General features: G+C 43.6%; 1 pseudogene; it reads left to right on the top strand.

The window, feature by feature from the left end:
- The first annotated feature begins 6,307 nt into the window (after nt 1-6,307).
- On the top strand, nt 6,308-6,839 carry LOC115328339 (annotated as a pseudogene).
- Nucleotides 6,840-7,307: the final 468 nt, after the last annotated feature.

Below are 7,307 nucleotides of genomic sequence, written 5' to 3'. Positions count from 1 at the left end.
TGTACCCTTTTTCAATATGCGGATGATTCACTCCTACTAACGAGTCATCGGTCTTATGATACAGCAATACAAATGCTTCAGGAATGTACACATAAACTCATGGAATGGTTTGAAATTAATCTTATAAACATAAATATCTCCAAAACAAAGCTTGTCTGCTTTCGCAATCCTTTAAAAGTTGTGGTTCTAAATATTCCTTTTCTTCTTCACACATCACACTGTGTAGGATGTCATTGCAGTCCAATTCCTTACTCAGAGACGGTAAAATACTTAGGCATCCACTTTGATTCGGACCTTTCATGGAATTCCCATCTGACAATAGTATGTTCAAAACTAAGAAGCGTTCTATGCTTACTCTACAAGCTGAAGACGTTTTTACCATTCGGAATTCGCAAGCTCTTAGCCTACTCTTTAGGATATAGTATGCTTCGGTATGGCATTACAGTTTTCGGCCAATGTTCTGGATTATGGCATAAGAAAGTAAATAATATCTTAAAAAGTATTGTACGAGAGGTTAATAACAAACCTTTAACCTCAACCGTGAATCTTTTTCAGGCCTTATCTATGCCCACCTTCGAATCACTGTTTTTGGAATCATTTATACTAAATCACTATTGGACAAAGGATTTTAGAGCACCTCGACCTTATTCACGAGAACTGAGAACGGTTTCACGGTTTCTTGTTCCAGTATATTACACCCGCTATGGCAAGAACCTGCGATCTTTTTATGTCCCTCAGATATTCAATTCTTTAACTTCCGAATTCTTCGACTACACATCCAAAAAGAAACTCAAAAAAGCGCTTCGACATCTTTCATCTACCAACGAGGCCCTGTAATCCGTCACAATTGTATTTCGCAATTCCTTTTCAGTTCTATAAAGAATGTTGAACACCAGATTTTATTATTTTTATTTTATTTGGTTTATGCTTGAGCAAATCAACACGACTTACAACACCCAGTCTTTCTGCTTCAAGAACCACAACACCAAGAACATAACATCTATCAAGACCTTCTTCAATGGTGACAATGACCGGCTTGCGTGTTTGTGCATATGTGTAGGTGTGCGTATACGTGTTTTCCCTTGAGTCTAAGTGTAATAAGTGTCACAAATGTTATTGGAACTGACTCAAACTTTTTTTTTAGTACGTGGCATAGTTATTTTTGAGGCCACTGCAGATAGGTTCAGTCATACAAGCCCTGGATGGCTTTGACGAACCTGACTTGTGACGTGGACATGCTAGTTTTATTAAATAAATTTATTATTATTATTATTATTATTATTATTATTATTATTATTATTATTATTTCCAAATATTTCCAAATAATAATAATAATAATAATAATAATAATAATAATAATAATAATAATAATAATAATAATAATAATAATAATCAAGAATCAAGAATAGTTTTTATTTGTGCCCAGGAACAACCTTGCGGTTTTGGTGCTGGCGCACGTCAAAAAGAACAAAAACACACACACACAAAAAAAGGAAAAAGAAAAAAAAAACACGGAAGGCAGTTTTACATAACATTCTACAAAAAAGAAGACGCGAGAACTGTGTACACAAAATTGTACAGAAAAACAAAACAAAAAAGTGCACAAAAATTGCACAGAGAAATGAAGACACGAAAAAAATTGTTCCAATACATATGGATGCTTCACTTCGACGCAAACAGACGCGAACGTCTGAACACTACACATACAGCTCCGTACAAATAGAAACAAGAAATCAACAAGTCATAGAAATGCATATGGAAACCCGGCAGTTGATTCAGGAAGTTCATCAAAAGTCACAAAAGAGCTTCCGCACAGATTTAACAAAATCGGAGAAGTTGTCAAGAAATATATCGAGATTAAGAGAAGAGTTATTATAAAGGAGTTCCGCACGAGATACTGGATCAAATGTATTAACTCTAAATGACAGATAGAAGGTTGACGTTTTTCTTGTCGTCACTCGCGGTACGTGCAGAGAAACCTGATGCAGGATGTCGGAGCTATCTATTTGACCATGTATACATTTATAAAGAAAGAGCAGCTCCGCAGTGTTTCGGCGTCCCTGCAAGTCTTGCAGTCGAATGGGTGAACTATGCACGTCATCAACTGCTTTTGCAAGGTTGAAACGGTGTTTAAAAATAGATACGAATTTCGCTTGTACTCGAGAAATCCTCAATAGATTAGAGTGGCACGTCCCACCCCACACAACAGATGCATACTCAAGGTGAGAACGACACAGGGAACAATATAAGGTTAAAAATGTTTTAGGGTCACGAAATTCTCGTGATACACGACACACAAGACCCAGGGTAATAATAATAATAATAATAATAATAATAATAATAATAATAATAATCAAGAATCAAGAATCAAGAATAATTTTTATTAGGTGTCCAGGAACGACCATGCGGTCTTGGTGCTGGCACACCGAAACTTACACACTACAAAAAAGTAGGAAAAAAACATAAAAAACTCAAAACATTGAGTAAAAGATATGATACATATAACGCATGCTGACACAAAAGATACGATATACACAACAAGGAAAGAACGGAACACAGGGTCCGAACGCAGAGTAGGAAGGTTACCACAACAACGAATATACCTTCTTAAAATAATATATAATAACATCACAATCACCGACAGGTTCAGAGAGACCCATACAAGAATCTGAGAGATCTGACAAATTCAGTCACACAAAAAATATCAAGATCACTTCCAATACCATTATATGCCCGACACATACGAAACATCGGGTCCAAGATATTTAACGTTCGAGGAGAGTAAAAAGACGTTGTCAAACGGGTCGCTGTCCGAGGAACTCGCAAAGATATCTGTGAGAGCAGTTCTGAACAGTCGGCCATACCATGAAGGACTTTGAAAAGGAAAACCAGATCTGCCTTTTCTCGACGGTGATATAAGCTGTTCATTTGTAGGACGTCCAATACATTGTTACCCTTTGATAGAGATGTTTCATCTCGCAGATATCGATATCGATAAATAGATGAAAATTTGTTTTGCACTCGCTCCATCCTTAGGAGGGTAGTTTTACAACTGCCATTCATACAGGAGATGCATATTCGAGTTGAGACCTTGTCAAAGAGCGGTACAGGGTTACAAACGTTGTGGGGTTTTTAAATACTCTAGTCGTTCGACAAACGATACCGAGCGCGCGCAAGGCGCAGGTACTTATACGAGCCACATGGCTATCAAATCTCAAGGAGGAGTCAAAAAGCACTCCCAAGTCCCGCACTTCACTAGAACGGCACAATATGTCTGAGCGAACACTGTAAGGGAAACACGTCGTTTGCGTTTTGCGACTATAGGACATGACCTTGGTTTTCGAGCTGTTTAGTAGGAGACCGTTCAGTGAACACCATTTGCTAAATGAGTTTATGTCCTCTTGTAGAAACTTGCAATCTGAGATAGTTCTAATCTCCTTAAATATCTTAATATCATCAGCATATTGCAAAAAAGACGAGTTTACAATCTGCTTACACACATCGTTCACAAAAATAGAAAAAAGAAGCGGGCCCAGAACTGATCCCTGAGGTACCCCAGACGTGGCCGTGTACGTAAAAGAATACGCGCCGTTCGCACGAGCAACACATGTTTTATTAGACAAATAATTCTGAAACCAGTTGTGTAGCTTTCCACAGACACCAATGCCACAAAGTTTTGATAAAATAATGTCATGGTCAACCACATCAAACGCCTTACTCAGATCAAAGTAGACCACGTCGAGCTGCCTCTTTGGCACACAACTTTGGATGCAATGGACATAAATGAAATCAAATTTGTTGTTGTCGAGCGTCCTGCTACAAATCCGTGTTGGTTGGAACTTAATACATTTTTTAAACGAAAGGACAATGTTTTGTGGACCACCATTTCGAAAAGCTTCGAAAATGTACACAGCAGAGACACTGGCCTGTAGTTTGATGCAGTGGTACGACTTCCAGACTTGTAGACTGGGACTACGACTGACTTCCTCCACATATCAGGGAACACTCCTGCTCTTAAGGAGTTGTTGAAAATATCATAAAGGATGGGCGTAAAAATTTCGTGAAATGCTTTTACAAGTGTTGCTGGAATACCATCGTGACCTGTGGACATGGTAGGCCTCAGTTTTTTTATGCATTCCTGAATCATTCCCTCATCCACAGGCAGGGAGGAAATGGATTCGTTCACGCTAGGGGATGGCGGCTGTTGGTACCCACTCCTATTGTGTTTATATACAGAACTGAAATGACGCGCGAATATATCGCATACACTGGACGTGGTCACATTCTCCTCATTAAGTATAATATCAGGATGTATCAATTTTCCTCCTCGAGAACGAACATGTCGGTAGAATTTTCTTGGGTTTCTCCTCAATTCGGACTCCACTGACTCCACATATATCCTATGATCAATCCTCTGATGTTGCTTCCATAGGTGTCTATAATGAACGAACTCAGCCTCCCACCTGAGACTGCCAGTCTTTTTAAATTTGCGATGAGAGAAGCTTTTTTTCTTCAGCAACTTTTTTAAATACGGAGAAAACCACGAGGGAAATTTTGAATTGGTATGCTTCTTTAGAGGAATGTAATGATCCATTCCCTCCTGCACCGCCGTGGTGAATTGAAGAACCTGATAATTGACGTCAGATGATTGCAGGATAGGGGACCAGTCGAACGTAGAAAAGTGGTTATATAATCCCACATAGTCACCAGCAGCGAAGTTATGCAGTTTTTCTAGGTAAGTGAGACTAGCAGCCGGTATACGGCTGACAGGTACATTCAAGGTTATAGCCACCTCAAGTGCAGGGTGATATTTGTCTGTCGGTACTAAAGGAAATTCACTCTTAGTTACAGAAACGTTATCAATGTTTGAGAAACAAAGGTCAAGCATAGCGCCTTTACTATTTTTAACCCTGCTGAACTGATTCAGGGCCATGAAAGAGGCAAAGTCAGCAAGATGACCGGCCTTCTTTCCACCGTAATAATTACTTGAAACAGCACTGTGAGTTTCCCAGCACACACCTGGTACATTAAAATCGCCAATTACTAATAGTTTGCATTCACCCAGTTTGTCTGCTATATCCTCAATTCCAAGGAGACAATCATTAAACTCCTCGGGTTCAATGTATGGAGGAAAATAAAAAGTACCTATCAGAACGCGTTCTCGATTATCACACTCCAGCTCTACCCACACAGATTCCGAATAGTCTGTAAATCGGCGCGCCTGGTGCACTTCAAAGACCTATCGATTGTCATCAAGACACCGCCTCCCGTTTTCTTTCCGCGAGATAAATCACGATCACTGCGATGCACAAGGAAACCCGACGAAAAATACTCCCCAGACAGTATTTCTGGGCATAACCAGGTTTCCGTTATAAAAAATATAGAAAGGTCAGTACATATAGCATTAGAAAAGAAGTCACTGGCCTTAGTACGAAGGCCGCGAACGTTTTGATAGTAAATGTGCGTGCTAGTCATTTCCAGGCAAGATGGTTAGGGATCACTCTATACGTTCATTCTCATCATGCACGCGGCTTCCCGTCAGCCGACCCTGAAATTCCCTGAAGAGGCAGCCCTCCGGCCAGATGTTCGGGTCAAACAATGCCTCAATGTCGTCGTCCACAGCAGCGACGTGGAATGAAGAGTACCCACCATAGCGTGTCTTCAGCTTTGTGCATCGAAGCTCCTTTGGGCCAAGGAATTGTCCGAGATGTTCTCTGACGTCCGCCGAAGAACAGTTGGCGTCCAGACGTGTTACGAAGACAGCTCTGGAATGTCGCACAGACACCGATACGGCGGTAATTCCTCCATTCTTAGAACTTCCCTTAAAGAATGGCCGCTGGGGAATGGAGCCGGGGGAACGAAGTCCAGGGACCTTTCTCGCACTGTATTCCGGTAAGCCAGGCTGAGCCGCTGAGCGGCCACGGGCCAGTGGACCGGTCTCTCCCCTATCTCCTCCCTCGTCTCGATTGCTGCGAGCAGCTGAGCCACCAGCCCCCTCTGCCCGCATCGCCGAAGCGGCAACGGAGGGAATGCCCGTCAGCAACTCCGTCGTCGTCTCGCGGAAGGCTTTGCCGCTCAAGGTTAACCGGCTCTGGTCACGTTGATGCTCGGGGGGCGAACGAGGAGTCACGGCGCACGCCTCGCTGAAGGAAACAGGTTCTTCAGACACCGTCGAGGTCGATTCCAGGACAAGTGCGACGGGTGCTCTCAGCCTTTTTACGGCAAACAAAAGTATCTCCGATGTAAAGAGTGCGGAAAACGCTGGCACAAGAAGTGTGTCATGCTTCCGGACAGCGAGGTTGGACGAATGATGACTGGGGTAAGCCAATTTATATGCAACGATTGCATCACCGTCGAGCGCACGCATAGTCCTAGCTCGGACGAAGCTAGGCCTGACGACAAGCAGGACTCACCCTGCCCGGACCGGCTCGGCGAGGTCGCCGCGACTTCGGTGGCTGTTCTCCGAGACCTGCTGGCCGACGCCTTGAATGGCATCTCTTTCCTGACGGACCAGATGACGGCTGTGAGGGAGGAGAATGCTCGCCTTCGCAGCGAGCTGACGAGGAGCTCCGAAATTCACTCGGTCATGTTGCGCAACATCCAGACGGAGCTACGAGACCTCCGGCATCGCCCGAGGTACGTCGGGGTACCCCCGCCTTCCGCTGCCGTGGCGGGCCGCCATGATCTGAATGCTTCCGTGCTGGGAGGAGGGGCAGCCGCCCCATTCCCCAAGGGGAAATCGACCTCGACGGTGTCTGAAGAACCTGTTTCCTTCAGCGAGGCGTGCGCCGTGACTCCTCGTTCGCCCCCCGAGCATCAACGTGACCAGAGCCGGTTAACCTTGAGCGGCAAAGCCTTCCGCGAGACGACGACGGAGTTGCTGACGGGCATTCCCTCCGTTGCCGCTTCGGCGACGCGGGCAGAGGGGGCTGGTGGCTCAGCTGCTCACAGCAATCGAGACGAGGAAGGAGATAGGGGAGAGACCGGTCCACTGGCCCGTGGCCGCTCAGCGGCTCAGCCTGGCTTACCGAATAATAATAATAATAATCAATCAATCAATCAATCAATGTTTATTAAAGTGTCCAGGAACAACCAATCGGTCTTAGTGCTGGCACACTAAACAAAATGAGCAAAAACACACACATACAAACACGCATACACACGAGTGCAGAAGGAGAACGTAGTTCTCCAGTCTGAGAATAAAAATATGAACAAGTATGAAAAACACTCAGATTAACAAGGGAAATCAAAAGCACAAAACAGAGACATCACCAGGTGTGAGAGCAAAAAGCAAATACTACATCAGC

The sequence above is a fragment of the Ixodes scapularis genome, unplaced genomic scaffold (genome assembly GCF_016920785.2).
Source record: "Ixodes scapularis isolate PalLabHiFi unplaced genomic scaffold, ASM1692078v2 PGA_scaffold12__126_contigs__length_90152505, whole genome shotgun sequence".
Lineage (NCBI taxonomy): Eukaryota > Metazoa > Arthropoda > Arachnida > Ixodida > Ixodidae > Ixodes > Ixodes scapularis.
This window is presented reverse-complemented; position numbering and strand designations above follow the sequence as displayed.